The 6,999-nt window shown below is 42.9% G+C and overlaps 1 non-coding gene across 1 annotated transcript; it reads right to left on the bottom strand.

Moving 5' to 3' along the window:
• Positions 1–745: 745 nt before the first annotated feature.
• Positions 746–885, bottom strand: LOC120891172 (small nucleolar RNA SNORA12). The gene has a single exon (XR_005735571.1). It is a non-coding gene; the product is annotated as a small nucleolar RNA SNORA12 (small nucleolar RNA).
• Between the last annotated feature and the right edge of the window lie 6,114 nt (positions 886–6,999).

The following is a 6,999-nucleotide window of genomic DNA, read 5'->3' as shown; positions in this document are numbered from 1 at the left end:
TATCATAATATACATTTTCTTTAAAAAAGGGAGGGGTTAATTTTTGTCAATATTATACTGGACAGCTTCATTCACAGAGTTTTCAGATTACAAAATGTCAACAGGCAGGCTCCATCTAGACTCACTTTCAAATTCCAAATTCCCTTGCAGCCTTGGATCTCAGGAAGTCTTCTCGCTAGTCTTTTATGGGCAAATTTTATCCTTTGGAACAGAACCAATCTAACCATCTCCTTTCAGGTCATCAACCAGAAATTTCCTCAACTTTTGAATCACTACCCCACCACCACCACCACCAAATTATTGATATTTTTTAAAAGATGGACACAATATCTTTATTTATTTTTATGTGGTGCTGAGGATCGAACCCAGTGCCTCACATGTGTGAGGCAAGCACTCTACTGCTGAGCCACAACCCCAGCCCCCAAATTATTGGTATCTTTATTCAGTGCCTCCACTGTCTTCTTTCAACTCATCAATTCCTGGGCTTCAATGACTTATTGACTCTCATGAGTCAATAAGTCATTGAAGCCCAGGAATTGATGAGTTTATATATATATATATATATATATATATATATATATATATATATATATATATCCCAGATTTTTCTCTTGAGCTCCAGGTCTGCATATCTATCTACCTCAATGGACACCATCTGGGTGTCTCAGAAACCTCAGTTTCCACCTGCCTCAAACTCAACGTGCTTCCACCCTTCTGTGTAAAACAAGACATAACTTTTGTTTTCACATGTGGGAGCCAATCTCTGATGCAGGAAAAGCTTAAGATAGATCTTTCTGTCTTCAAACATTTACTAGCTCCAATATAATGCATATGACAGAGTAGGCCCATTTGAAAACAAATGCAGCAGAAAGAAACCACACAATCAAAACAACTCTTGGGCTGGGGATGTGGCTCAAGCAGTAGCGCGCTCGCCTGGCATGCATGCAGCCCGGGTTCGATCCTCAGCACCACATACAAACAAAGATGTTGTGTCCGCTGAAAACTAAAAAAAATAAATATTAAAAATTCTCTCTCTCTCTCTCTCTCTCTCTCTCTCTCTCTCTCTCTCTCTCTCCCCCCTCTCTCTTAAAAAAAATAACTCTTAAACGAGTTGTCTATACACATGGTTTCCATGTCTCATTTCCTATTCACTCTTTTATTTAAATCCACTTATTTTCCAGCCCATTCAATCGAGCTTCCATCCCCAACACTTCACCAAAACTGTTCTTGTCAAAGTTCCTCCAATTTACCAACCCCAATGGTTAATTGTCCTTAATTACTGGGCTTCTCAACACCATTTGTCCTGCTGATCTCTCACTCCTTGAGATTCTTTCCTCATTTTATTTCAGGGACTCCTCTTCACTTCCCTAGTTTTTCTATTCAGTCTTGTTTGTTGGACCTTCTAATCATTGGGGGAAACTTTGTTTTGTTCACAATGCTAGGTATAGAACGCAAGGCCTTGCACATGCTAGGCAAATGATCTACTAGTGAGCTTAACCCCAGGTCCTACTTCTAATCTTTCTTTTCTCCAAACGTTGGAGTGCCCCAGGGCTACTCCTTAGCCACCCTCCTCTCCTCGCCCTGTACTCAATTCTTTAGGATCTCAGTCAGTCTCATCCTTGGGAATCCCAAGTCAAAAATGTCACTCCTCACCTCCTCTCTCAACTCCAAACTCCTATAACCAAAGGTTTACATGGCATTTCCACTTGGACATCTCCCCAAATGTGGCCAAAACTGAACTCAAGTTTTTGTCCAAATCAGGAAATAATACTCAACAAATGTCTCTAAGCAGAAATCTAGAGGTCATCCTAGACATTGATTTCCCTACCTTGTACCACAATCCATCCCCAAGTCCTGTCAATTCTGCTTCCTAAACACAGCCCTATTCCTATCAGTTCTCACCAGTGCTACAGCTTTCCCCATCCCCAGTCTGTCTCCATAGTCTTGGACTGTTTTGTGTCTTTGTTTGGTACCAGAGATTGAACCCAAAGGTCCTTAACCACTGCACCATATCCCCAGCCCTATTTTGTATTTTATTTAGAGACAGGGTCTCACTGAGTTACTTAGCACCTTGCCATTCCTGAGGCTGGCTTTGAACTCATGATCCTCCTGTCTCCGCCTCCTGAGCAGCTGGGATTGCAGGTGTGCACCATCATACCCTTCTCCTTCCTGGACTCTTAATTGGATTCTCTGCCTCCATTCTTGCCCTCCTATAATCCATTCTCTATATAGTGATCATGTATGTAAATACATCAACTCCCCTATTCCAACCCCTTTAATATACATCCATTGTCCACACAATAGTTTTCAAACTTGTGTATGGGTAGCATTTTTTTTTAACAGTACGAATTTTTTCAAAAGTTAAAAATACTCTTTAAACAACAACAACAACAAAATTGGATACAGATAAAAGTGGTGCTGTGTCTAGTTGGAGAGGTGTATGAATCCTAAAGTCCCATCCACTCAATGTCCCTCTTGTTCCTTCCTGCACTTACCACCAGCAGCTACTCAGGTAGCTCCACAAGGCAGCTCTGTGGAACTTTAGTGCTCTTGGAAACCCACTTGGAAAATCTGCAAGATAAATTCCAAATTATTACAAAACACAGAAAACAATAATAACAACAAAAAGCCATTTCCACATGCTCTGCGCCTTGCTCCTTGGCCAGCTCACATCTCACCACTCATGCCTTACTTCTTATGCTTCAGATATGGCCAATCACTGGCCTCTCCCTCAGCACCCCCAGTAGTTTCAGCCATCAGTGTGCAAATTTCCTGTTCCTAGGGGGATACTCTGTCCTCCCTGCCAGGCCTTAGTCCCACAAACTGCTCTTCCAAGTGCAAACACAAAAGTCAGCACCGCCTCCTCTATGAGGGTGTGTGTGTGTATGTGTGTGTGTGTGTGTATTGTGGAGTAAGGAATTCCTCACACTCTCAGAGCATTCATAACATTGTGCTATCTTGAACTGGGTGCCTTGAGGGCAGCCATCTTACTTTGCTTATCTCTGTATGCCACAGTGCCTGGTTTGTAATAGGTGCCCAATCAATTTTGGAGAATAGCCCAGTAGACTGAAGTGATGGTCTTGACCCTATTAATAGGCCTTATTAATATGGCACTTTAACCAACAGGACAAACTAGATATGCCTATCTTTACTGATAAGCATAAAACACACTGAGTGTGGTTACTCCTTTCCCCTCCTGGAAGATATAAACAATGTATCCCCTCAGTGACAAGTTCCTGAGGGGAAAAAGGTTTCTCAAAGCCAGCTGCCAGTGGCAGCTTTTCTGAGCCATATTTGGCCAGACTTGGAGCCCAACAGCACAGCCAGGTTTTTGAGTGTACAATGGCTACAATGTGCTGGGCTGCAGGAGGGCAGACAACAAGCTCTATATTCTCTATATTGTTTACAATGACTTAACAAACGCATTTCACTCAAGTGGAGGGCCACTGGCCTGAGAAGACCATCAACACAGGGAAGGAGGGGTCAGTGGAGGGGGAAGTCCATCAATTGAACACCAATCCTCCCTGGATAACTACTGAGGCAGCTCCCACTATGACTCTCGTGGTTTTTGTCAAAGATGAGTGAGGGGAAGAATTCACTTACAAATAACAGCTTCTATTTCTTTTTTGTTTTTTTCCTCTTACACAGTACTGGGAATTGAACCTAGGGCCTGATGCATGCTCGACACACACTTTACTAATGAACTACCGTCCCAGCCCTTTTTCCTTTTCTTTTGAGACAGGATTTCACTAATTTGCCCAGGCTGACCTCGAACTCTCTGGAGTAGCTGATAGATAGATGTACATCACCACATCCTGCTCTCTCCAATTTCTTTAGGGTTTACTCTACACTAGGCATTGTATTGATGGCTTTATGTATATCATTTAATTCCTCTTAACCACTTAAAATAGATATCATCATCATCATCATCATCATCATCATCATCATCATCATCATCATCTCCATTTTACAAATGGAGAAACTAAGGATGATGAAGTCAAGTAGTTTGCCCAGGGTCACACAAGGAGCAAGCCAGGATTCAAATCCTGGGAGTTTGGCTCCAGAGCCCATGTTTTCAGCCACTGCACCACATGGTTTCCCACTTGTACAAAAGCCATTGCATTTGTGCTTCTGGACCTTGGAGAGTTGACAGAGGACAACCAGGGACTGATATGGTCTTCAAGGGGAAGAATGTGACCATCAGTTCATGGAGCTGAACATGGGTATGGATACAGAAGCCAAGAGAGGCTCACCAGTCAGTAAACATTTAGAGATCATTGGCAATGGGTAGAGTGGAATGGGGTGAAGTGAGGTGCTGAGGTGCTTTATCCAGAGGTGCTGCCATGTATGTGGAGACAAAGCAGAAGCAGCAGAAAGCTGTGAAGGCAGGTTTCTTCTGTGGAAGGCCAGGTCACTAGGCTGCTTCAGAGAATGGACCAATAGCTCCAATATCTACCCCAAGGTATGTATCCAAAAGAATTGAAAATAAGCACTCAGACATATACTTGTATATCATTGTTCAGCAACATTCTTTATAATAACCCAAATGTCCATCAACAGATGAAAGACTAAATAAAATGTGTTGTATCAACATAATGAAATGTTACTCAGCCTTATAAAGAAAAAAGGTATGTGGCATTACTACTGTAATCCCAGATACTTTGGAGGCTGAGGAAGGAGGATTGCAAGTTCAAGGCCAACCTGGGCAATGGAGCAAGGCTCTATAGAAAAAAAATAATTTAATTAAAAATAAAATGGCTGGGGGTGTAGCTCAGTGCAGTGGTTCGATCACATCATGAGGTTTAATCACAGTACTGCAAAAACAAAAAAGCAGACAAGAAAAAGAAATGGCATCCTGACACATGCTACAACATGGACAAACATTGAAGACTATGCTAAGTGAAAGAAGCCAGACATGAAGGACAAATATTGTATTATCTCACTTATATATGATATGTACAATAGTTCAATTAATAGAAACAGAAACAGGGAAAATAAGGAGCTGTTATTTAGTAGGCGCAGTGTTTTAGTTTTACAAGAGGAAAAGAATTCTGGTGATAGATGGTTGCAATGTTTGCCCAATGATGTGCATGTACCACTATCCCTCAGAATCTATTTGAGATTGGTTCCAGAACCCCCAGCATCCACAGATGTTCAAGTGTCTTATGTAAAATGGCATAGTAAACCAGGCATGGTGGCATATACCTGTAATCCCAGAAGCTTGAAAGGCTGACGCCGGTGGATCACAAGTTCAAAGCCAGCCTCAGCAACTTAGTAAGGCCCTATGCAACTCAGCAAGACCCTGTCTTGAAACAAAAATATAAAAAGGGCTGGGTATATGGCTCACTGGTTAAGCACCCCCTGAGTTCAATTCCTGGTACCAAAAAAACAAACAAATAAAATGGCATAGTATTTGTATATAAGGTACACATTGTCTTCCCAGACACTTTAAATCATGTCTAGATTACTTGTAATACCCAATACAATGTAAATGCTTTGTAAATATGGATTATACTGTATTGTTTAGGGAATAATACAAGAAAAATGTCTGTATGTGTCAGTGAACATGCAATTATTTTCCAATATTGATTTAATCCACAAATGCAGACAGCCAACCATGAATGCCATTGAATTATAAAATTATAATCATTAAAATAGTAAAAAAAACCCACAACAAACAAAATAGCTCGAGCAGCAGCCTGATCCACTGTTCTTGCAGCCCACAGGGAATGGTGGTGGGTTTTGAGGTCCACAGACCCAACCTTAGATAGCAGAAATTGGTCACTTGGGCAGGAGTGGCAATGAGTGTGAGTTGCCTGAAGAGGGTGCAAGAGAGCTCTGGGACAGTGAGGTGCCTCCTCCCCCCTCCTTCCCTGCCTACCCGCCTGTGGACATGCGCAAGCCCACATCCTTTCCCAACTTCAAGCAGACATTGACCGCCAGCCTGGCAGAAGCAGTTGGGTGTGGTCTGACTCTCAGGGAGTCCTGGGGAATCCCTGTCACTGAGCAAAGATTACTTCTACCTCTCCTAAGCTTCTCTAGGGAGCACATCCTCCTCTCTGAGGCCCAGTCTGTTTGCCAGTGAAGACTCATCCTGGGGGAAAAGCAGGCAGTTCAGTGCAGTGGAAAGACCATGGACTCAGTGCAGCAGCTGACTTGGATTCAAATCCTAATTCTGCCACTTGGTAGTCTATGATCTTGGGCATAGTATTTAACCTCTCTGTGCCTCAGTTTCCTTGTCTGTAAAGTGAGGTTAATAACAGTACAGGGGCCTATATAAAAATTGAGAGGATTAAATGAGATATGTGAAGTATTTATCCCAGGGCCTGCATGTTGTGAATACGAAATGAATATCACCCAGAATTACCTTACAAAGTGGCTTTGAGGACTGAAGTTTAAAAGCACCCAGTATCATATGGGTCTTTAATCAACGGTAGCTAATAATAATGATGCAGGGCTGGGGATGTGGCTCAAGCGATAGCGCGCTCGCCTGGCATGCGTGCGGCCCGGGTTCGATCCTCAGCACCACATACCAACAAAGATGTTGTGTCCGCCGAAAACTGAAAAATAAATATTAAAAAAAAATTCTCTCTCTCTTTAAAAAAAAATGATGCAAATAACAATCAAGTCACAGAGTGGCCCAGGAGTAATAGCCAGAGGAATGTGGAGACCCTGAGTGAGTGCGGGCAGATAAGTGAAAGCCATGTTTGGGGGTCTCTAGGAAATACATCTTGCTATTCTGAGTAGACCATTGCTCTGTGGCTTAGGCACCTGGAAGGCATGGGAAGGCAGGGAAAGAACCAGCAGTGGAAAGCCTCTGACACTGTTCCACATGTGGGACACCTTCAAAAGGGGGAGGGGAGGCTCCGCCTTGTAGACTGGGGGGTGCTGACCAGCTGTACAGTAACAGGTTCTGTTTCAATTCCTCCCCCTTGGTGTCTAAGCTTGTTTTTGTGGCTGGAGAGGAAAGGCATGGGCGGGGCTCTGCTGCACAGCACC

Source organism: Ictidomys tridecemlineatus, chromosome X, assembly GCF_052094955.1.
Source record: "Ictidomys tridecemlineatus isolate mIctTri1 chromosome X, mIctTri1.hap1, whole genome shotgun sequence".
NCBI classification, from domain to species: domain Eukaryota; kingdom Metazoa; phylum Chordata; class Mammalia; order Rodentia; family Sciuridae; genus Ictidomys; species Ictidomys tridecemlineatus.
This window is presented reverse-complemented; position numbering and strand designations above follow the sequence as displayed.